The sequence below is a fragment of the Eublepharis macularius genome, chromosome 4, assembly GCF_028583425.1.
Source record: "Eublepharis macularius isolate TG4126 chromosome 4, MPM_Emac_v1.0, whole genome shotgun sequence".
In the NCBI taxonomy this organism is placed as follows: domain Eukaryota; kingdom Metazoa; phylum Chordata; class Lepidosauria; order Squamata; family Eublepharidae; genus Eublepharis; species Eublepharis macularius.
Window position 1 is genome coordinate 182,428,774 of NC_072793.1, and position 24,907 is coordinate 182,453,680.

At 48.3% G+C, this 24,907-nt stretch overlaps 1 long non-coding RNA gene across 1 annotated transcript; it reads right to left on the reverse strand.

The window, feature by feature from the left end:
* Positions 1-911: 911 nt before the first annotated feature.
* Positions 912-21,015, reverse strand: LOC129329152 (uncharacterized). Its single transcript, XR_008596920.1, has 3 exons — positions 20,945-21,015; positions 2,970-3,055; positions 912-1,573 (listed from the first exon to the last, which is right to left on the reverse strand). It is a non-coding gene; the product is annotated as an uncharacterized LOC129329152 (long non-coding RNA).
* Positions 21,016-24,907: the final 3,892 nt, after the last annotated feature.

Consider the following 24,907-nt stretch of genomic DNA (forward strand, 5'->3'; position numbering starts at 1 on the left):
GGACAAGATTTGACTAATGTTAAAAATTACAGACCTATTTCGTTACTCAATAATGACTATAAAATTTTTGCGAAGATATTGGTGGAAAGAGTAAAGGGATGGCTATCCGAAGTTATTGAGGAGGAACAAGCTGGTTTTTTACCAAACAGACAAATCAAAGACAATTTAAGGACAGTTATAAATGCTATTGAATACTATGATAAGCGTTGTGACAAGGAGGTTGGTTTCTTCTTTGTGGACGCTGAAAAAGCATTTGATAATTTGGACTGGGATTTTATGTTTGCCACTATGGAACAGCTACAAATGGGGGAAAGATTCATAAGAGCAGTGAAAGAAATCTACAGAGACCAGAGTGCAGCAATTGTGGTGAATGACGAGATGACTAAGAAACTGACTATAGGTAAAGGTACAAGACAAGGTTGCCCGTTGTCTCCACTGTTGTTTATTTTGGTCTTGGAAATATTGATGATACAGATTCGAGAAGATAATGCAATCCGTGGAATAAAAATAAAAGACTTTTCCTACAAGGTCAGAGCATTTGCGGATGACATAATGTTAATTGTGGAAGATCCAATTGAGAACATGCCAAAGGTAATAGAGAAAATTAAGGAATTTGGAGATCTGGCAGGATTCTATGTAAACAAAAAGAAGTCAAAAATATTATGTAAAAATATGACCAAACAAAAACAACAGTTACTAACGGAAATAACAGACTGTGAAGTAACAAGTAAGGTGAAATATTTGGGAATTGAACTGACTGCAAAGAATATAGATCTATTCAAGAATAATTATGAGAAACTGTGGACTCAGATAGAGCAAGATTTGATTAAATGGAATAGATTGAATTTGTCATGGTTGGGAAGAATTGCAGTAGTTAAGATGAATGTGCTGCAAAGTCTGCCCCTCCAAGATGGAGGCGAGAGTTTTATTAAGAAGCTGTCTATAGCAACAATTGTAGCAACAGTTACACATTCCAAACCAGTTGCAGCCAACTAAGCAAATATGGCTACACATTTAAACTACTCCCTGAGTCTTCCCATGTGGCATGCCAACTGACCAGGAGACCAGGAAGGTAGAAATGTAAAGAGCAATTAATGGAGGCTGTGTGGCATGTCTACTCCAGCCTACAATTATACCATGAGGCAATATGTTTAACTTGGTTGAGAGACTGGATTAAATTGTCCAAGCACAAAGTATTGGTATTGGAGGGACATGACAAGTTGTTTGGATGGCATGCATATTTATGGTATGAAAAACATAAAATGGATTCGATGTTTCTTCATCATTATCTTAGAAAGAATTTATTTGTGGTTTGGCAAAAATATAAGGTATTTCTTGGGGAATACCTTATACCTTTAGGCCCATAGGATTACAGAAGTTCAAAGTCGTCTGGCTGTACATTAGATCCTTGTTAGGAATTATAAGTTAGGCTAAAGCACTCACACATACGTCCTCTCCCCCCTCCCCTCCCCTCATAAATCTCCTGAGAACAGACAGGGAGAGTGGACGGTTGGAGTTTCAAAGCCGCTGGAACAGGCTTTAGATAAGAGCAGCTTCTCTCAGGCCCCTGGAGCTGAAAAGGAATAACAAAGAGATAACACAGATGCCACCTGGGCGGGGGGCGGGCGGCGGGATACAACATGGCTGGGCTGACAGGGTCAGACCTGATGCACTCCCTCTGTCCATCTCTGGGCGCACATCATCCACTAGGGCCACCGAGGCAGATTCCGTCAGATCCAATATGAATGGTGGGTTTTAATAACTTTTCTGACATTTGAAATCCACCTCAGGCAGACTCACTGGAGAGGCAGATTAGAAAATTTCCAAATCAGTAACTGAGTAATAGACTCGATTCAGCTGAGTTGCCAGGTCCAGGTTGGGAAATTCCTGGAGATTTGGGGCCTGGGGCCTGGAGAGGGTGGGGTTCAGGGAGGGAAGGGGTCTCAGAAATGGTATAATGCCATAGAGTCCCCCCTCCACAGCAGCCATTTTCTCCAGGGGAACTGATCTCTGTCACCTGGAGATCAGTTGTAATTCCGGGAGATCTCCAGCCCCCACCTGGAGGCTGGCAGCCCCAGCAGAGGCCCACCGGCCGAAGCCTTCCTTGGGCAAGAACCTCAGCAGAGCTCCTTGGGATCAGAGCAAAGGTCCGTTTTGCCAGCGCCCTCTTTCTGCAGTGCCCAAGCAGAGGCCGCAAGCAGGACAGGGAGGCAACAGCAGAGCCTCCGCGGCTGCTCCCTCTTCGGGGGTACACTGCTTGAGGCAAAGGGGGCTCCATTTCTCCCCCAAGGTGAGGGTTCGACCTGTGCTCTGTGAGCGCGCCTGGCACCATTTTAAAGATCTTACTACTGGCTCACAGCCTGCCGACCCATCACTGCAGGGGCAAGAGAGCCCCAAGGGGCTGGCCCGGCAGAAGCGGACGCGCTCGGTCCGGGAGGGGCCCCCGAAGGCACCCCATGGCCGCCTCCTTTCTCTCCGGGCTCCCCCCATCACTCTCCCCCCAAGGGCAGAGCGGAGCCCCCTCCCCCCTCCCCAGGAACGGGTGCGCGACTCCCGCCGTGCCTTTGCCCAAAAGAGAAGCTGGGGGGGCGCATCAGCCGGGCAGGGCTGGGGGGGGAGAGCCGGTCGACCACGGGGTTAAAGCGAGAGAGCCCCGACTCCTAGACGTGCAGACAGGAGTAGGGCGCTGGTGAGGTCACTTGCTGCATTGTCCCCTCCCTCCAGAGGCAGGTGGCCCGTAATGTCTATTGTCTTCCTTCACCCAGCTGGTATTAGGAGCAGAGCAGGTAGAGTCTCTTGGGGACTTCTTAAGGCCAGCAGTCTCCCTGGGGGACATCTCAGGGCCCCTCATTTTGCAGGTGGCTATAAGCCTATTGGGGGAGCAGCCAGAGATGTTCATGAAGAGGAGCAAATCCCTTGCGAAGGGAAATTTAGGACAACACATGGTGTGAACTGCCCCCCACAGTTACCTGAGCTGGCTGCATGGCTGGTCTTTTCCCTTCACCACACCGAGGAGACAGTAGAGAAAAAGCTGAGGGGGGCTTTCTTTGGCCACCTGGGAGGGAGAGGAAAAAAAGGTGGAGGGTAACGCTTTTTGTGCACACAAATTTCTTTGCCGGGACTTCCGGTTTGGGATCCATGAAGGTCTAACACAGCTCTAAGAGCTGAGCTGTCTGTGCTGCCGTTTGTAGGGGCTGGAGGGGCACAAACTGCCCGTAGCCCCCTGTTCTCAGGTGGAGAACAAGCAAGTACGCTCAAGACCTTGAGAGTGCATTGATCTTGGGTGTGAGGGGGGGTCTACACAACGATCCCCCATCCACCCTTGAGGTCCCACTCGTAGACGGGTAGCCAAGATCTCTGCAGTGGCTCTGGTGTCAATTTCTGGCATAAGACCCTCATGCCCAAGCTTCAGCAACTTAAGAAGGGATTTTGAACCAATTGGATAATTGAAGCAGTGATTACAACCCAAGAGAAACGTCTAAGAAGTTAAAGATTGCTATCTCTCAGTACGGGACAGATTACAATAAGAAATAAAGTGATAAAGAGAACTAGAAAACTGCAAGAGACTTAATAAATAATTGAGAAAGCTCCGGCAAATAAATTGCTAAAAAGTGACTTTTTTTAAAGAGAAGTTAGCGTGGAAAAACGATAATTGCTTACATACCTGCGGCTAGGAGGAGATAGTGGACGGTGAGAAAGTTTTAACATCGCGAGAACTGCTGTGCAACGGAGAGGAACAGGAAGTGCGTCAGAACCATAAAGAGACGGGCGAGAAGCGGCTTGTAACCAATGGAAGTGGAATATCGCCATTTGGAAGAAGGGCAAAGTTTTGGCTTCAAGGAAAACGGAAGTAGGACATCTTGGATAAGGGTAAGGGCGCCTGTCTCAAATAAGACCATAAAGAAAAGACGCCTGACATTTTGGACTTCGTAAATATTAAATTTTGAAAAAATAATCTAAATTCGGACTTTTAAAATAAAAGAAAAGAATAAATTTGCACCACGGAGCTAAGGAAAAGAGCGGACTCGTGGGAGCGAGGTAAAGCTAGCCCCACGATGTCAAAAAAGGACTGGCAGACGGCGCTGGAAAATTTGGATTAAAAAGTTACAGATGGAAATAAAGAGATGGAGAAAAAAGTCATGGAAGGAAATAAAGAGCTTAAAGACATGATGCAAGAGATGGCAAAAAATTTGAAGGCCTTTAAAGAGGCATTTAAATCGGAGATGGCAGAAATATCCAAAAATATGGATCAAGTCAAAAATGACCTACAAGTCACACAGCAGAGAGTTAACGTAGTAGAAAATAAAACTGACACTTTGGCGGATGCGCACAGAACGGAGATGAGAGGAGTGAAGGGAAGAGTGGCCGTAGTTGAATGTAAACAAATGGAAAAACAACTCAGATTTCGGGGATCCTGGAAGTTTTGGAAAAATCAACCCAAGAGCATATTACAGAAATTTTGGCAGGCTATCTGGACAAAGAGGAAATGGAAATGGCAGCTCTTCTGGATGTGGCATACAGGATAAATTCAAAATATGCGGCTCAAAAGAATCTACCAAGAGATATGATTGTGCAATTTACAACTAGAAGCATCAGAGAGTCAATTGTGAGTAAACAATTTCAGGACCCATTAAAAGTCGATGGGAAAACGGTGAGAATCATGAAAGAACTGCCCAGATTGGTGCTGTTGGAGAGGAAAAAATATAGAGAGCTGGTCCAGATGTTAAAAGATTTGAAAATTAGATACAGATGGGAAATACCAGAAGGGCTGACTTTCGGATTTGGTGGAGTTAGGAGAAACATCAGATCTGGACAGGAGATGGAAACGTTTATTAAGGACAATGAAAAAGACTTACCTAAGAGAGTTAAAATCTGAACATGGAGTGTAAAATTATATCTTGGAATGTAAATGGACTAAATTCACCTTCTAAATGTAAGATTGTATTCCACTGGCTTTTAAAACAAAAATGTAATATAGTGTGTTTGCAAGAGACACATATTAAAAAGCAGGATGTAAAATATTTAAAACTTGCAAAACTTGGAAACGAATTTGCAGCTGCTTCCAAAAAGAAGAGAGGAGTCGTATTGTATAGAAAGGAAGAGCTGCAGCCTAAATTAGTTTTATGTGACACAAGAAGCCAGATATATAGCAGTGGAAATAATTTGGAATTCAAAAAAGACATTGGTGATTGGGATCTATGCGCCTAATGGTGCGAAAGAAAACTTTTTCAAGGATTTACAGAAACAGTTAGATAAATTGACCTATGCTCAAATAATTTTGGCAGGCGACTTCAATGGAGTTACAAACTCGGAAGAGGATAAGAAATCTAAAAGTGCACATAAAAAAGAGGACTTTTACCAAAATCTTTTTTGGGGATTAAAGAACAAGAAAGTCTTGGAAGATGTGTGGAGGAGACAAAATCCCAAAAATAGACAATACACATTTTATTCAGCAAGACACTTGACATTATCAAGAATTGACATGATCTAGGCCTCCAAGGAACTGGAGATATGGACTAAAGATGTGGAGATAATACCTAGGGTAGGCTCAGATCACAATCCAGTCATGTGGAGATTTGGGAAAAATACTAAAAGAAGAAGATGGAGGATAAATGAGGATTTGTTGCAGATAGAAGATAACATTGCGTTGCTACGGAGGGAGACCAAATTCTTTATACAATATAATATGAATAAGGATGTACCAACCTATAAGGTATGGGATACATATAAAGCCGTGACAAGAGGAATACTAATGGACTTGAATGCAAGAGATAGAAGGAGAAAGGAAGAAAAGAGACATGAAATTATGGAAAAAAATAAAGCCAAAGAGATACAACTTAATAAAAGACCAGGGAAGAAGAAAATATATCAGGATATAAAAATCCTGCAGGAACAATTGACGGCAATGAATAATAAAGAATTGGAGTGGAACTTGAAAAAAATGAATCAGAAGTCGTTTGAGGGTGCAAATAAACCTGGGAAATATCTAGCATGGCAATTAAAAAAGAAAAAGGAGAAGAAAATTATAACTAAGATTCGAGAAGAAGACAAAACATTGGTGGACCAATCAGCTATTAGTAAAGCCTTTTTTAAATTTTATGCAAAATTGTACCAAAAAAAGGAGGTGAATAGAGATTCAATAGCGGAATACTTGGAGAAAATGAAGCTTCCAATAATTTCAGAGGAATGGAAAGAAAAGTTAAACAGGGAAGTGACAGAGGAGGAAATAAAAGAAGCCATACAATCAACTAAATTAGGGAAAGCACCAGGTCCGGATGGAATAACGGCTAAGTTCTATAAAATGATGGTTAATGAATTGGCACCTTTTCTAAGAGAGGTAACAAATGAAATTTTGCAAGGCCAAAAGATTCCTGATTCATGGAACGAAGCCAATATATCATTGATTCCGAAAGATGGACAAGACCTGACTAATGTTAAAAATTATCACCCAATTTTGTTGCTGAATAATGATTATAAGATATTTGCAAAAATTTTGGCGGAGAGGTTAAAGGGATGGCTGCTGGAATTTATTGCAGAAGAACAGGCTGGATTCCTACCTAATAGACAAATTAAGGACAACTTAAGGACAGTAATAAACGCTATTGAATATTTTGATAAGCACTGTGATAGGGAAGTTGGTTTCTTTTTCATGGATGCTGAAAAAGCATTTGACAATCTGAATTGGGATTTTATGTTTGCCACTATGGAAAAGCTGCAAATGGGAGAAAAGTTCATACAAGCAGTTAAAGAAATTTATAAAGACCAGTGTGCAGCGATTGTAGTCAATGATGATTTGACTAAAAAATTGAAAATAAGTAAAGGTACGAGACAGGGCTGCCCATTGTCTCCATTGTTGTTTATTTTGATTTTGGAAATGTTGTTGATTCAAATACGAGAGGACAACACAATTCGAGGCATAAAAATAAAGGAATTTTCCTACAAAGTCAGAACATTTGCAGATGATGTGATGTTAATAGTTGAAGATCCAATATACGATATGCCAAAAATATTAGATAAAATAAAGGAATTTGGAGATTTGGCTGGATTCTATGTGAATAAAAAGAAGTCGAAGATATTGTGTAAGAATATGACAAAGCAAAAACAGCAAGAACTAATGGAGATAACAGACTGCAAGGTAACTAATAAAGTGAAATATTTAGGGATTGAGCTGACTGCGAAAAATATAGACTTATTTAAAAATAACTATGAGAAACTGTGGCTACAAATAGAAAGAGACTTGATAAAATGGAATAAATTAAATTTGTCATGGTTGGGAAGACTAGCAGCAGTGAAGATGAACGTGTTACCACGTGTGATGTTTTTATTGCAAACAATTCCAATTATCCGAGACTTCAAACAATTTGATAAATGGCAAAGGAAAATTTCAGACTTTGTGTGGGCAGGCAAGAAACCCCGTGTGAAAATGAAAGTATTACAAGATTCGAAAGAAAGAGGTGGACTGCAACTGCCAAATATAAGATTATATTATGAAGCAATTTGTTTGGTTTGGTTAAAAGAATGGATAACGTTAAAAGACCGTAAACTTCTGGCTTTGGAGGGATATAAAAAACTGTTTGGATGGCATGCCTATTTGTGGTACGATAAAGTTAAAAGCGGACTCTATGTTTTTGCATCACTATATTAGAAGAAGCCTTTTCACAATCTGGAAGAAATATAAGGACTATATGGAAGATGGCATCCCCTCATGGGTGGTACTATAGGAAGTTATAGATCCGAGAGCTGTCTATAATGAACAACAATGTTTAACTTATAAAGAGATAATGTTGACAGAACATAAAATGTCAAAAATAAAAACGGAAGAAGAGTTATCTTCTCCTTACGGATGGTTCCAATATAGGCAAATCAGAGATCTTTACAACTCGGACTGTTTAAAGGGAGGAATAAGATTAGAAAACTCGAAATTAGAAGAAGTGATTTTACAAGAAGGTAAAAAAGAAATCTCGAAAATTTATAAAATACTTCTAAAATGGCATACGGAAGATGAGACAGTCAAAGTCCAGATGGTGAAATGGGCAATAAACTTTAATAAAGAAATAACAATGGAATCTTGGGAGCATTTGTGGAAAAATACATTGAAGATTTCAACTTGCACCAATATCAAAGAGAATGTTTATAAAATGATGTATAGGTGGTATTTAATACCAAAGAAAATTGCGCTAGGAAATACTGATATGTCAGATAAATGCTGGAAATGTAAAAAGCATGAAGGATCATTATATCATATGTGGTGGACTTGTGAGGTAGCTAAGCAATACTGGGGAGAAATAATAGAAGCAATTAACGAGATTTTACAAATCCAAATAAATAAGAACCCAGAATTGTTGCTACTGAACTTGGGAATGGAAGATGTTCCAGTGCAGTACAGAACATTGTTATTTTACATGACTACAATGGCAAGACTTTTGTATGCGCAGAAATGGAAAGTGAAAGAAATACCAACTATAGAAGATTGGATATACAAATTGCTGTACATGGCAGAAATGGACAAAATGACAAGAAAACTGAAAGATCTTGACCCAGGAGAATATATTGTAGATTGGGGAAAATTGAAACAATACTTAGAAAAAAATGGGATGTGAAAGGAGGATTGTGGCAGTTTGAGAACTATTAATCTGATTTTATAAACAGAAGAGAGAAGTAACTTTACCATTAATGGGAAAATTTAGCTATTAATCAATCTAAGCTGGTATTATTATTAAGGAGACTTTATCAAAAATATACATTTTAAATAGTGACGTAGAGAATGGATATATTACTGGATTTGATATAGTATATATAAAAGAATTCGAATATGCTTAGAGTAAGATATATCACATACATATGATTTAGAAGAATATAGTTGAAAATAAGTTAAGTAATAAGATAGGTTAAGGGTTGGAAAGCTGTTGGAAGTCTATAAGGAGGGGGGAGGGAAAGGGTGGGGGTTGATATAATTTAGGTAAAATGGGGAATGCGTGTATTAATTATGTACTCACCAATAAAACTTTTTTTAAAAAAAAACAAATTTCTTTGCCCTTCAGCACAGCTCTCTCTGGATTTGCTGTGAGGAGCAATCCAGGATCTTGGATACAGAGTCTTTGGCCTGGTATCTCCCCGCACCTTTCTTATCCGTTCATCCCCTTCTCCTTCCGGCCATGTTTCCACCCAAGCTTCACCCAATCGTTTCCTGAGTGCTGAGGGGGTCCCTGGCCCTGGAAGCCACTCTGGTCCCTCCTCTCCTCTGAGGGGAGACGAGACCCTCCGGCCTGCCCCACACAGCTAGGGGGAGGTGCTGGGAATGAGGTGCCCCGAAGTGACGGGATGGGAGACTGCAGGTGGGAGAAGCCAGCTAGGAATTGAAATCTGCCCACGCGGAGAAAACCAGCCCTGCCCGCGAAACGTTTCTGCCCTTTGCCTTTGCCTGTCATTGCGCCTCTCTGTGACAGGGTTTAGCAGAGGGAAGCCTCCCAAAATGGGTTCTTCCTTGTGCAGTCTGAAGAGAAGCCACCTTGAATGTACGTGTGGAGAAAGTGGGGGGGGGGCAGTGTCTGAAATTGCCCTCCACCACCTCAGGCCTCTGCCAGCCCTTCCTCCTCGCTGTGAGGACCAAATCTGAGACTCTGGTTGATCCCTGTGCCAGGCAGGGGCTCTTTCTCTTCTCAGCTGACTCCAAAGACACTCTGCCCCCAGTGGTTGATAATCTATGGGAGGCAGGAGGGAGAAGCCCCCTTCACACATGCCCAGAGGATGAGAAAAGCAGTCAAAACGTTACAGGAGTCTGGCTAGGATGTCCAGGGGGCAGGGAGGGGGAGTGGGGGGCATCTAAGGGGTTTTCCGCAAGGGGGACAAGCTTTGCTGCTGGCGGAAGAGCCCAGACAAGGCAGTGGCCATGGGGCTTCCACAGGGCGGGGTTCCTGTATCTCCCCTGCCCCATCTTCCATTATGTCCACCGCCCCCTAACCCTTCCACGCCCACCTCCTTGTTTTAAAAGCTGGGGATTGAACTGGCATAACTAGATTGGCTTAGCGATGTGGAACCAATTCCTTGAATTCCCAGCTTTGCATGTTTTAACAAGTAAATATCCGGCCCCACCCCCATCTTGTGAAAATAACAAGGAAAGACAAATCTCTGCCATGAAAGCGGCCAGAGATGCGCTTTTTAAAAATGCAAACTGGGAATCCTCAGAACCAGACAGTTACATCCTTATAAGAACTGTCCGTTGCTAATTAAAAAATCCCCTCCGGCTTTGGCAGACAAGGAAACGGCCGCCATGGAGGCGAGGGGGGGGGGATGCATGCAGCTAGGGGGGAGTCAGAAGATCCAAAGTTTCCCGTCCTCAAGATAGAAACCGAGTTTGGCAAGGCAGGGAGGGGGATCAGGTCTTCCATCAGCAGTTGGCCTGTGCCCCTGCCAATCCCCCCCCCGGCTGAATTCTGCTCCGGGGCCTCCGGGCTTTGTAGCAAGGAGGAATCTGCAGGATGGTGGGGAGGCGGGGGGGGGGGGGGAGGAAGCCCAAAGGGGATGTACTAAAACGAATGACAGGATTGCCCATTGGAAATAATGGGAGAGGCTTGAATGCCCATTGGAAATAATGGGAAACTGGAATGCCCATTGACTTGCATGGGCTCCATTGAAACACATTAGAGCAAAAAAAGAGGTGCAACAAAAACGTGGAATGGATTCTGAAGGAAAGTGTCTGGGCCCAGATAGACTGTTCTGGGACTGGATTGACTGGCCCCTGACTGGAATGAGGGCCCCTGGGTGTGACATAAGGGCTCTGGGACTGGAATGACAGGTCCCTGACTGTAATGACGGCCCCTGGGTGTGCCAGAAGGGCTCTGGGCCTGGAATGACAGGTCCCTGACTGTAATGACGGCCCCTGGGTGTGCCAGAAGGGCTCTGGGACTGGAATGACAGGTCCCTGACTGGAATGACGGCCCCTGGATGTGCCAGAAGGGCTCTGGGCTTGGATTGACAGGTCCCTGACTGTAATGACGGCCCCTGGGTGTGCCAGAAGGGCTCTGGGACTGGAATGACAGGTTCCTGACTGGAATGACGGCCCCTGGGTGTGCCAGAAGGGCTCTGGGACTGGAATGACAGGTCCCTGACTGGAATGACGGCCCCTGGGTGTGCCAGAAGGGCTCTGGGCTTGGATTGACAGGTCCCTGACTGGAATGACGAGCCCTGGGTGTGACATAAGGGCTCTGGGACTGGAATGACAGGTCCTTGACTGGAATGACGGCCCCTGGGTGTGCCAGAAGGGCTCTGGGCTTGGATTGACAGGTCCCTGACTGGAATGACGGCCCCTGGGTGTGCCAGAAGGGCTCTGGGACTAGAATGACAGGTCCCTGACTAGAATGAGGCCCCTCGAGTGTGATGGTGAAGCTCTGGGACTGGAATGACAGGTCCCTGGGTGTGACAGAAGTGCTTGGGGACTGGATTGACAGACCCCATGCTGGAATGACGGCCCCTGGCTATGACAGAAGGGGTCTGTGACTAGAAAGACAGGCCCCTGACTGGAATGACGGCCCCTGGGTGTGCCAGAAGGGCTCTGGAACTGGAATGACAGATCCCTGACTGGAATGACGGCCCCTAGGTTGTGACAGTGAAGCTCTGGGACTGGAATGGCAGGTCCCTGGGTGTGCCAGAAGTGCTTGGGAACTGGATTGACAGGCCCCATGCTGGAATGATGGCCCCCGGGTATGACAGAAGGGCTCTGGGACTGGAATGACAGGCCATATGCTGGAATGATGCCCCCTGGGTACACCAGAAGGGCTCTGGGACTGGAATCACAGGCCCATGACTGGAATGACGGCCCCTGGGTGTGACAGTGAAGCTCTGGGACTGGAATGACAGGTCCCTGGGTGTGCCAGAAGTGCTTGGGAACTGGATTGACAGGCCCCATGCTGGAATGACGGCCCCTGGGTATGACAGAAGGTCTCTGGGACTTGAATGACAGGCCACAGGCTGGAATGACGGCCCCTGGGTGCACCAGAAGGGCTCTGGGACTGGAATCACAGGCCCATGACTGGAATGACGGCCCCTGGGTGTGCCAGAAGGGCTCTGGGCTTGGATTGACAGGTCCCTGACTGGAATGACGGCCCCTGGGTGTGCCAGAAGGGCTCTGGGACTAGAATGACAGGTCCCTGACTAGAATGAGGCCCCTCGAGTGTGATGGTGAAGCTCTGGGACTGGAATGACAGGTCCCTGGGTGTGACAGAAGTGCTTGGGGACTGGATTGACAGACCCCATGCTGGAATGACGGCCCCTGGCTATGACAGAAGGGGTCTGTGACTAGAAAGACAGGCCCCTGACTGGAATGACGGCCCCTGGGTGTGCCAGAAGGGCTCTGGAACTGGAATGACAGATCCCTGACTGGAATGACGGCCCCTAGGTTGTGACAGTGAAGCTCTGGGACTGGAATGGCAGGTCCCTGGGTGTGCCAGAAGTGCTTGGGAACTGGATTGACAGGCCCCATGCTGGAATGATGGCCCCCGGGTATGACAGAAGGGCTCTGGGACTGGAATGACAGGCCATATGCTGGAATGATGCCCCCTGGGTACACCAGAAGGGCTCTGGGACTGGAATCACAGGCCCATGACTGGAATGACGGCCCCTGGGTGTGACAGTGAAGCTCTGGGACTGGAATGACAGGTCCCTGGGTGTGCCAGAAGTGCTTGGGAACTGGATTGACAGGCCCCATGCTGGAATGACGGCCCCTGGGTATGACAGAAGGTCTCTGGGACTTGAATGACAGGCCACAGGCTGGAATGACGGCCCCTGGGTGCACCAGAAGGGCTCTGGGACTGGAATCACAGGCCCATGACTGGAATGACGGCCCCTGGGTGTGACAGATTATGTCTTGGATGCATGCTAATGCTATATCTTTAAACTTGAAAATATTTCCCGTTCAGTATTCAATCGAATCAATATAAGCTTTGCTGCATAAACTCAACATTACCTCCACTGATGTATCAAAATCAGCACAAAAAGCATAACACATTCAGCCATCTACTCCTCATAAAGGAACCAATATTCTAGTAGGAAATATTTAAGCAACAAAATGGAAAGCATTCCCTAGTCTAGAAATGGCCCCCCCCCCCGTTTCCTTGAAAGCTGTATAAGTGGGGAAGGAGGGGGGACCAATCCACTCTTTGAAAAAACAGTTTAATTTGTCCCTAGCAGTTTGTGCTACCTGGCAGTATTGCGATTCGGGGGGGGGGCAGGGCATTGTATCTTGCTCCCAAGAATTATAGAACCTTGATGTTACACTTTTGTTCAGCAGGCCCAAATGAGGTCACTTTCCACAGGGTTTCTCAGAGGCTGTCCATATATCATGTTTTTTGATTTATCATTTGGTATGAAAATTGCGTGCTTATTAATTTGAGTTCAATAGTTTTTGTGGGATCCAAAGGGGAAGGGGGTATAAACATATTGTTATCTATATTATATTGCCTTTTCAATGTGTGGTGGGTTGGGGGTGAAGTTTTAACTGTTATGTCATACTAGCAACACAGTCCGTTATGGGGAAAAAACACGACGGTTGTTTAGAAAGGGCAGGGCAGGTGGGGCAGGCGTTGACGCTTCCACCACAACATAATCTGGTCAACGGGAGGGCAGGGCAGCTGGGCATGGCGTTGCCCCCTCTGCTGCACCCCAGTATGGGCAGGGGGAGGACTGGGTTGCTGAGCCTGGCATTGCCCCCCCTCCCCATTGCTGACCAGTCATGTTGGGAAAGGGATGGGAGGTGGAACAGTCCATCCTGCCACCCCAACTGGGCTGCAGAGGGTTTGGCAGGTGGACCCTTCCCTCCACCAGCCAATCCAAGGCCTGATTTAGACACTGCTGAGCTAGGAGCATTGCTGGGGGGGGGGCTGGAGTGCTCTTGTGCCCTGCAACCACCCAATTCAGCCCTGAATTGGGCTACTGCGGAGACCAGGAGTGCTTCTGGGCAGGTGGAAAGAGCCCAGGAGCACTCCTGAGCCCTGTAGCTGGCTTATTTAGCCCTGATTCGAGCTGAATCGGGCAGCTGTGGAACCTGGGAGTTCAATCTGGGTTTGGGGCAGAAACAGCCCTGGAGTGCTCCTGCACTCCACAGTGGGTCGAATTGGGACTGCTTTGATCTGAAATCACCCAAATGTGGTACATAGGAGCATGCTGCACCATTGGAGAGTGTACCCGGGGAGTGGCATCCCCCTGCTTCCCCCACACTAATTGGCCTGGCCCTGCAAGTGTATGGCAGATAGACCTGAGCTGATGGGTCTGGAGGGCAGGTCAACTCACTGTGCAAAGCTATGGCAAGTAGACGTGGACTTGAGACATGCAGAGGCCAAGTAGCCATGGCAAATGGATCTCGCCTTCAGAAGTGCAATCAGATCTACCTGGTTTGCAATGCCATGGCGAATAGACCTGTCCTTCAGACATGCAGAAGCCAGGTATTCCCCCCACCCTGCGGCATTCAATGCCATAGCAAGTAGACCTGGCCTTCAGACGAGTAGAGATCTGGTCTACCCACCAAACAAAGCCATGGTGAGTGGACCTAGCCTTCGGACATGTGTGTTGGCCAGGCCCACCTCCCTGGCAAACCTGTAGCATGGTTGATCTGGCCTCTGTTGGCCAGATGTACTCTGTTGGCCAGATGTACTTACTGTGTTGGCCAGATCTACTGCCTCTGTTGGCCAGATCTACTTACTGTGCAATATCATGGCAAGTAGACCTGGGTTCTGCACGTCTGGCATGCAAGCCGCATTACCAGCCGCACACACAACCTCTCCATGCAGCAGATCGAGGCTTGGAGGTGGGAAACGGAGGTGGAGCTGTGGAGATAGAAGGCAAGCAACACTCTTCCCACCTGTGCCCCCTTCCCCACGGCAGACCGAGGCTTGGGAAGGATCCTTGGGAGGCAGAGTGCAGTCAAGCCAGGCATGCCCCAGGCCTTCTTGACCCAATCATGTCTGGTGAGGGTGGAGCCAACAGCTCTGCAATGTCATGGTGACTAGACCTGGCCATGGCAAGTAGACCTGACCTTCAGAAGAGCTGAGGTCAGGTCTATTTACCAAAGTCCTGATGAGTAGGCCTGGCCTTCAGAAGTGTTCAAAGGCCAGGTCTACCTGCTTTGCAAAGTGATAACAGATCTGAACTCTGGTACTTTGGATGCCAGGTCTACTCCCTGTGCAAGGCCACAGCAAGTAGACCTGGGCTCTGCAGGTGCAGCATGCAGTCTACGTTACCTGCTGCCTTCTGCTTCTCTCCCACTGCCGGGGGGAACCTTGGGAGGGGAAGTACAGGGAAGCACCTGGGTTAGAAAGCATGGAGGAAATAGCAAAGATCTCAAGGTGCTAAGAGACCACATTGCACGGCTTTTGAATTCAGAATCAATGGAAGAATATCAGGACAAGTACGAACAGTACAGCATTTTGTGGAGCCAACCTTTCAAAGAGTACCTCGATAAGGAACTGAAAGACAGCATACCATATGAATTCCAATTTGACTCTGTCAAGCTGGGACTGAATAGGGACTATGAATGGTTATCTCATTATCACAGGTAACTGATTTCCTTTACAGAGGCGGGGTCAGGGGGAGTCCAGTGGCACCTGGCGTGGGCTTTCGGGGATCACCGTTCTCTTTGTCAGATGCATCTGGCGGGGAGAGCTGTGGTTCTCGAAGGCTTGTGCTGCAGTGGAATTGGTTGGTCTTGGAGGTGCTGCTGGACTCTTTGATTTTGCTACTACAGACTAACACGGCTAAGTCCTCTGAACCTTTACAGAAGCAAACTGATCTCCACATCAGAAGGAGCTGTTTGCATCCGCATATCAGAAGGAGATGTTTGCATCTACCCCGCCCCCCTTCCTCTATATCTGACCAGTTTCTCTTTTTGCCCTCCATGCATCTGACGAAGAGAACTGTGATTCTAGAAAGCTTATGCTACAATAAAATTGGTTAGTCTTAAAGGTGCTACTGGACTCTTCTAGAATCTATTCTGTTTCCCATGTTCTCCAGAGTGCCGCACATGCAATGGAGTCATGGGAGGCAGAAACCTTTTTAGTCTGCCTTTTCCCAGTTTTCCGTTTGTGTATATTTGGGCCGAGTGGGTTGGAATCCACTGCCCAGTCATCGCCGTAACGTGTCACGTCCATGAAGAATCAAATACTCCCCCTCTGCATCTCACTGCTACCTTGTCCTTTCCCTTGTAGCTGATTGGCATGTCTGCTGGTAACCGCAACCACCCGCCAAGGCTCTCTGTACCCCTGTATCACCATCATTATCAGTAAAAAAAAATTGTGGACTCGTTCCTGGCTTTTTCCAAGCCAGGAATTAGTCCCAATGTTTGTGTTCATTCCTATGAGCTTTAAAAGCAGGGAAAGGTTGGAACTGCCGCTTCATTTTCTGCCCCTCCCATCCTGACACACAGCCCTTTACACAGCGAAGTGGCAAGGAGCGGCCCGTAGGGAACGAAGCACCAGCACTGTCAATCCTTTCCCAGTTTTGCTCAACTGACTGAAAATAGAGGAAAATATAGCAGAGATTGTGCAAAGATTGTTCATTGGAAGTAATGAGAATAGATTCACACACACTCCAGTGTAGCTGTGTAAAATTACTTCACTGAAGGAAAACAATTAGGGTTACATTTGGAGAAAATAATAAATTGCTAACCTTACTACATCTTGCTAGATAAGTGACTTTGAGTAGAGACAAGAAGAAATGAAGAAGTGGAAGAAGTGAACAAAAAGCAATAATACTTGAATATATTGCATCAATTAATTGCCCCCAATAAACAAACTGCCCAATAGAAAATCCTAATCCTGCTTCATTGTGCTTAGTGACACCCCTTTCTATGGCGGGAATCTTATTCAAAGCTACAATGGTTACATTCAAAGTATGTTTACTAATCAAGTAGGTGACACAAACAGTTTAATTTGTTTTTGACTGAAATGAAAACACTTGCTAAATTCCCACAAAGTGGAACAAGCTTAAAATGTACATGTCTTTATCCAGAATGCTGCCACAAATTGCCTCTCCAGTAGCCACATACCAGTCTAATCTGCAAATTTGGTGAGGGGAGGGGCCACAACATGGCAATCTTGCAATACCTGTGAAATTTGCATAAATATGGATGCCAGTGCAGTACCCACAAAATTCTGCTCCAAACAGACACATGTAACTGTGTTAGCAGACACCAAATTGCGTAGAGGTTGTGCTTGGTCAAACAATGGACCAGAAGCCATCTGGGCACAAATCAATGAGAATACTCAGAGCTAAGCTACAAGTGATGCCTGACAGGTTGGACGCGTGTCAGCTTCCCTCAAGTTTTGATGGGAAATGTAGGCATCCCGGTCTTGTAGCTGTAATGGAGAGCCAAGCTGTAAAACCAGGAGGCCTACATTTACCATCAAAACTTGAGGTAAGCTAACAAGTGTCCAACCTGTGTAAGGCGTCACTTGTAGCATGGCTCTCAGTGTAGCCTGCAAAGTGTGAGGTGCAGATCAGGCCACGCTTTTCCTGTTTCCCAGCAAGTTTTTTTTAATAAAGGTGGGGAATATGTGGCACTGCTGCGCTGAGCAGACTTTGAAAAATATTCCGTTGGCACCAGCTGACAACTTATCACAGGGATCTTCATCGTGTGACCAAAGGGACACTGCACGCAGTCTTTCCTTGCTCACTCGCCTACTGCAGCAGTCGTTTTGTGTCTGCACTCAACATGGGTCAAATCCACATTCACCCATTACTCGCATGTTTATCGGATATCTTCCGTTTGCCTCCAATCCGTGATTTTTCCCTCTTCGTTCACATTCCTGCTTCCAATCCATCTTTCTCGCGCGTCCCTCCGGTCACACAGCCACTTGAAAACCGCTTTTTTGGGTGGGACCTTTTTTCCCCGCCCATTTTTTAAAATTTTTTTGAGTGCACTTTTCCGTTATTTCGATCTTGCCTTATAAAGAAACGTCATTGAAGACAATGATGCCTCTCTTTCCCCCCCTGACAGCACTGATGGCTCTCTCCCGTTTCTTTTTTGGAAATTTGGAAGCATGTGGGAAGCTTTCGTGGGCATTTCCTATGCAGGACAGTTCAGTGCCTGAATTTTACTGAAGTTTCACTACCTTGTGTTTTCTTTATTTCGAATGACTGATTCACTGTAATTTCGATATTGCAGTAATATAAAATTTAAAAAAATAAAAAAACAGTTAAAAAGGAAGTTTCGCGAGTCCGTTCTGAGGATGGATTCACCCCAAAAATGATTTTTCAAACTACCAGATTTGATTCAGAAACAGCATAATCAATAAATCCAATGCTATGAAGTCAAAAACAGTCTTTTGCAGACTACAGAGCACTTGCAAGTTGAATCAGCCAATAGGAACTCTCGGAATGGCCAGAGAGACAGGAAGGGGGGTGGTTTTTAAAAAAAATGTGTAAATTGCGCATTGGACCATTCACGGCCACCGTGAAACTCCCGTTGAAAAACTGTGACCACATATTCAGGAGAAATGTGAATGAAATGTGTCTGTTTAATGAGGTAATGTGACCGGCACTCGGAATTGCGTGGGGAATGCGGGGAACATGCAACTTAGAATGAGTAATGTGGATTCGCCCATGGTGTGTAAGAATCACAAACATGCCAGCAGGGTCTAAAGGGTCGCAAGTTTGGGGACCACATTTTTTCTGTTGGATTTAGAGTCCGTTATCAATGCAACCCGACCTAAAGTGGACAAGAACAAACTAAGTAAATAGATAAAATGGCAGGAGCATGCACCAAGATAAGACCATGAGTTTGTCAACTGTTAAGCTAAGGAATGAAATGGGTTTTTTCACAGAGAGACAATGGAGATGTGCTCTGGGCCAGTAGTGAACAGAATGAGAAAAATTGAGCGAGGAATTTGAGTGGGGTGTGACACTTGAGGGGGACATGGAAGTCTGGATAGCTGTGGAATAGGCTGTGGGAGCAGGAAGGGAGAGAACAGAAGGATTTATGCCTGAAAATAGAAGAGGTGGCTGATATAGACTTGATGAAATTGTGATGAAACTGACCAGGCAAGAGGAAGGATAAGGATATAGGAGGATCCGAATTGATGATAGCTAAACAAATCCCTGGAATATAAAATGAAATGTTAAGCGTTTGGTTCCATTCTCGGAGACTCCAGTTGCAGACTACAATCTCTATAGGAGACCATTATTCCACTCATGGGCAGGTCAATCCAGCCACAGAACAATTCTACAATTTGTAGAGAGTAGCAGAGCATTAAAGGATGACTCAATTGGCTCCCACAAAGCTTCTGCCACACCAAGGGCTTTCATTGCGTTCGTGGGACCAAAATTACACTGCAAGACCACATCATTCACACTAAGGGGCCGTCATTCCAGTCAGGGGCCTGTCATTCCAGTCCCAGAGCCCTTATGGCACACCCAGGGGCCGTCATTCCAGTCAGGGACCTGTCATGCCAGTCCCAGAGCCCTTTTGGCACACCCAGGGGCTGTCATTCCAGTCAGGGACCTGTCATTCCAGGCCCAGAGCCCTTCTGGCACATCCAGGGGCCGTCAGTTCCAGTCCGGGACCTGTCGTTCCAGTCCCAGAGCCCTTCTGGCACACCCAGGGGCTGTCATTACATTAAGGGACCTGTCATTCCAGTCCCAGAGCCCTTCTGGCACACCAAGGGGCCGTCATTACAGTCAGGGGCCTGTCATTCCAGTCCCAGAGCCCTTTTGACACACCCAGGGGCTGTCATTCCTGTCAGGGATCTGTCATTCCTGTCCCAGAGCCCTTCTGTCATGCCCAGGGGCCATCATTCCAGTTAGGGGCCGGTCATTCCAGTCCCAGAGCCCATCTGTCATACCCAGGGGCCATCATTCCATTCAGGGACCTGTCATTCTAGTCCCGGAGCTATTATGGCAAACCCAGGGGCCGTCATTCCAGTCAGGGACCTGTCATTCCAGTCCCAGAGCCCTTCTGGCACACCCAGGGGCCATCATTCCAGTCAGGGACCTGTCATTCTAGTCCCAGAGCCCTTCTAGCACACTCAGGGGCCATCATTCCTGTCAGGGACCTATCATTCCAGTCCCAGAGCCCTTCTGGCTCACCCAGGGGTCGTCATTCCAGTCAGGGACCTGTCATTCCAGTCCCAGAGCCCTTCCAGCACACCCAGGGACCGTCATTCCAGTCAGGGGCCTGTCTTTCTAGTCACAGACCCCTTCTGTCATACCCAGGGGCCATCAGTCCAGCATGGGGTCTGTCAATCCAGTCCCCAAGCACTTCTGGCAAACCCAGGGACCCGTCATTCCAGTCCCAGAGCTTCACTGTCACACCCTAGGGTCGGTCATTCCAGTCAGGGACCTGTCATTCCAGTCCCAGAGCCCTTCTGTCACACCCAGGGGCCGTCATTACAGTCAGAGACCTGTCATTCCAGTCCCAGAGCCCTTCTGTCACACCCAGGGGCTGTCATTCCAGTCAGGGACCTGTCATTCCAGTCCCATAGCCCTTATGTAACACCCAGGGGCCGTCATTCCAGTCAGGGGCCTGTCATTCCAGTCCCATAGCCCTTATGTAACACCCAGGGGGCCCCATTCCAGTCAGGGGCCTGTCTTTCTAGTCCCAGGGCCCCTCTGTCACACCCAGGGGCCCTCATTCCAGTCAGGGGCCAGTCAATCCAGTCCCAGAACAGTCTATCTGGGCCCAGACACTTTCCTTCAGAATCCATTCCACGTTTTTGTTGCACCTCTTTTTTTTGCTCTTATGTGTTTCAATGGAGCCCATGCAAGTCAATGGGCATTCTAGTTTCCCATTATTTCCAATGGGCATTCAAGCCTCTCCCATTATTTCCAATGGGCAATCCTGTCATTCGTTTTAGTACATCCCAGCCCAAAGGACCCGCTGTCCAGCCCGCCTCTCCTTGGGGTAAAGGGGGGGGGTCTGCTCCCCTTCTCCTCTCCCCCCCCCAACGCGGTTGTAACTCACCCAGCGCGCCTGGGGCGGAGCAGAGGCTGCCCTGGAAATGCCAAAGGGTCCACCTGCCTCTGGAGGGAGGGGGTATGGCAGGAAGTGACCTCACCAGCGCCCCCTCCCCTCTGCACGTCTAGGAATCGGGGCTCTCTAGCTTTAACCCGCTAGTCGGCCCTAAACCCCCCCTCCAACCCCCCCCCAGCCCTGCCCGGCTGCTGCCCCCCCCTCCGGCTTCTCCTGGGCAAAGGCGCGGCGGGAGTTGCGTGCCCGTTCTTGGGGAGGGGGCTCCGCTCTGCCCTTGGGGGGAGAGTGATGGGGGGGCCCCGGAGAGAAAGGAGGCGGCCATGGGCTGCCTTCGGGGACCCCTCCCGGACCGAGCGCGTCCGCTTCTGCCGGGCCAGCCCCTTGGGGCTCTCTTGCCCCTGCAATGTGTCAGTGTACGTGCATCCCAGCACCGAAGCCGCAGGTGAGCCAAGCAGAGTCACACACCAGTACAGGCTAGTGTAAAAACGATTTACATTTATTTACAGAACATATAGTTCACAGTTATTCAATCAGCCTGGGTCGGCAGGCTGTGAGCCAGTAGTAAGATCTTTAAAAGGGGGCCTGGCGCACTCACGGAGCAGAGGTCGATCCCTCACCTTGGGGGAGAAATGGAGCCTCCTTGCCCTCAAGCAGTGTACCCCCGACTAGGGAGCAGCAGCGGAGGCTCTGCTCTTGCCTCCCTGTCCTGCTTGCGGCCTCTGCTTCGGCACTGCAGAAAGAGGGCGCTGGCAAAACGGACCTTTGCTCTGATCCCAAGGAGCTCTGCTGAGGTTCTCGCCCAAGGAAGGCTTCGGCCGGTGGGCCTCTGCTGGGGCTGCCAGCCTCCAGGTGGGGGCTGGAGATCTCCCGGAATTACAACTGATCTCCAGGTGACAGAGATCAGTTCCCCTGGAGAAAATGGCTGCTGTGGAGGGGGGACTCTAGGGCATTATACCATTTCTGAGGCCCCTTCCCTCCCTAAACCCCACCCTCTCCAGGCCCCACCCCCCAAATCTCCAGGAATTTCCCAACCTGGACCTGGCAACGCATTGCCGATGTTTCTTTTGTCTCCTGTAGACATTTTCTTTGAAAAGAATTACTTTGAGTTCCAGCAAGGATTGTTAAGAGACACTGGCACCCGGTGTGCCATTTACCTGGGTGTTTGGACCCACCATCGGTAGGTTTTCACCGCACAGCCAATTGGAAAGATAGGTCGGTCCGTTCCCGCTTTGTCAAGATCAGCACTACAGAATCTGGCCCCAAAGGGCACTTCCAGTGCAGGAGGCGCAGTGTGTGTAATTTCCATTAATGTCCACTGCCCCCTAACCCTTGCATGGCCGTCTCGCTTGTTTTAAAAACTGGGGATTGATCTGGCATAACTAGATTGGCTTAGCGTTATACCTCCATGTGGAACCAATTCCTTGAATTCCCAGCTTTGCCTGTTTTAATCTCCAGCCCCACCGGGCTGTTGTGAAATTAACAAGGAAAGACATATCTCTGCCATGAAAGGGGCCAGAGATGCGCTTTTTAAAAATGCAAACTGGGAATCCTCAGAAACGGACAGTTACATTGTTCTAAGAACAGTCCATTGCTACTATTTTTTAAAAATCCCCTCAGGATTTTGCGGACAAGGAAACGGCCGCCAGGGAGGCAGGGGGGGGGGGGTGCATGCAGCTGGGCGAAAGGGAGGAGATCCAAACTTCCCCGTCCTCAAGATAGATACCGAGTTTGGCAAGGCGGGGGGGGGGGGGGCAGGTCTTCCATCATCCACTGGCCAGTGTCCCCCCCCCAATCCCCCCACCGGGCTGAATTCTGCTCCGGGGCCTCCGGGCTTTGCAGCAAGGGGGAAACTGCAGGATGGTGGGGAGGCGGAGGCGGGGGGGGGAGGAAGCCCAAAGGATCTGTTGTCCAGCCCGCCTCTCCTTGGGGCAAAGGAGGAGGGGCTGTTCCCCTTCTCTCCTCCCCCCCCATCAGCGTCTCCCCCCCCCCCCGGTTTTAACTCATCAGTCGCGCCTGGGACGGAGCAGAAGCTGCGCTAGGAATGAGGAAGGACCCCTTTTCCTCTGGAGGGCAGGGGGGCAAAGCAGGAAGTGACCTAACCAGCGCCCCCCTCCCGCCTGCACGTCTACGAATCGGGGCTCTCTCGCTTTAACCCGCTGGTCGGCTGGAACCCCCCCCCCTCCAACCTCCCCCCCCCCGCCTTGCCCGGCTGCTGCGCGCCCCTCCGGCTTCTCCATGCAGGGGCCTCCGGGCTTTGCACCAAGGAGGAAACTCAAGGATGGTGGGGAGGCGGAGGCGGGGGAGAGGAAGCCCAAAGGACCCGCTGTGCAGCCCGCCTCTCCTCTCCCTCTGCCCCCAACGCCTGGGGCGAGCAGAGGCTGCCCTGGGAATGCCAAAGGCCACCTTCGTCTGGAGGGAGGGGGCAATGCTGGAAGTGACCTCACCAGCCCCCTCCCCCATCTGTCTGCAGTCTAGGAGTCGGGGCATTCCCGCTTTAACCCCGTGGTTGACCGACACACAGGCACTCAGCCCCCAGCCTTGCCCAGCTCTGTGCTCCCGGAGACGCGGGACTGGGGGGCCCAGGAGGAGGCGCCCCCCTCCTCTGCACTCCTCTGGCTTCTCTTAGAGCGGAACCACAAGTGACAAAAGGCACAGGCTGGACACTTGTCAGCTTCCCTCAAGTTTGGATGGGAAATGGAGGCGTCCTGGTCTCGCAGCTTCGCTCTCCGACTGCTGTCCAATGGACTTTTCAACTGTCACTCCTCCCACATTCCGCCAAGCTGCCTACAGCTCTCAGGCCAAGGCGCGGCGGGACTCGGGTGCCTCGTTCCTGGGGAGGGGGGAGGAGGCTCCGCTCTGCTCTCTGGAGGAATCTGATGTGGGAGTCACGGGGAGGGGGGGAGCCCGGAGGCCTGGAGAGAAAGAAGGCGGCAAAGGGTTGCCTTCGGGGATCCTTGCCGGACTTAGCGAGTCTGCTTCTGACGGGCCAGCCCTGTTGGGCTTTCTTGCCCCCTGCAATGATGGGTCCGAAGGCTGTGAGCCTGGCTGTAGAAAGACATCTTTAAAAGGGGGCCAGATATGTTCATGGAGCAGAGGTCTGTCACACGCCTTGGTGGATAAATGGAACTTCCTTGGCCTGAAGCAGTATATCCTTGAAGACAGGGGCATAGACTTTCCAATTTCCTGGAGGGGGGGCTGGGGCTGGGCCAGAGCCATTGTCTATCTGGTCCTTAAAAGAAGGGGGGCAGTAACATCATAGGGAGGAGCCAAAGACATCACGGGGAGGGGCTTCCGTTGCTACCATCTATGGAGATGGGGCTATAGGGGATTTAGGGAGGGTCTCCCCACAAATTTAGGGGTACCTGGGCACCCATAGGGACCTCCCTAACAATGCCCCTGGGCTGGGCCAAACCTAGGAAAAGGTGGAAGTTGGCCAGTGGTTAAAGGGGTATCTCAGCGATCTGCTGTGGCCTGTTTTTGAAATTCACTTTTAGGACAGTCACCTTTAAGATCTACAAATATACATACCATGTGTATAGGGCAGACTAATGGTCACAAATCTGACACTAAGAAAGGCAACACAGAAAAGCCTGTCGGGGAACATTTTTAAAAGTTTTCCTGAACATTCATTTACAGGAGTCTTGATTCTGCCTTATTCGTAAGGGTGACTTAGTACTGAAATTTACTAAAGTGTGGCATCGCAGATGCCTTCTTTTGGTAAATGTGTGGTTGAAGTCTGAACCAGGGCAGTATACAAAACAGTTGCTGTGCACTCGATTTCTGAGCAATGTACAGAGTTCAGAGTAGTAGCAATCTCCTTCTTCTCATTTCAAATTCATATCCTATAAGTGAGTACAAGCACATTTTGAGGCAATTCAGAACAGTGCTAGTCAAGATAACCCCAAAGAAAACTCAGTTATACTACCTAGCATTGTATATATCTTGCTTTCTTAG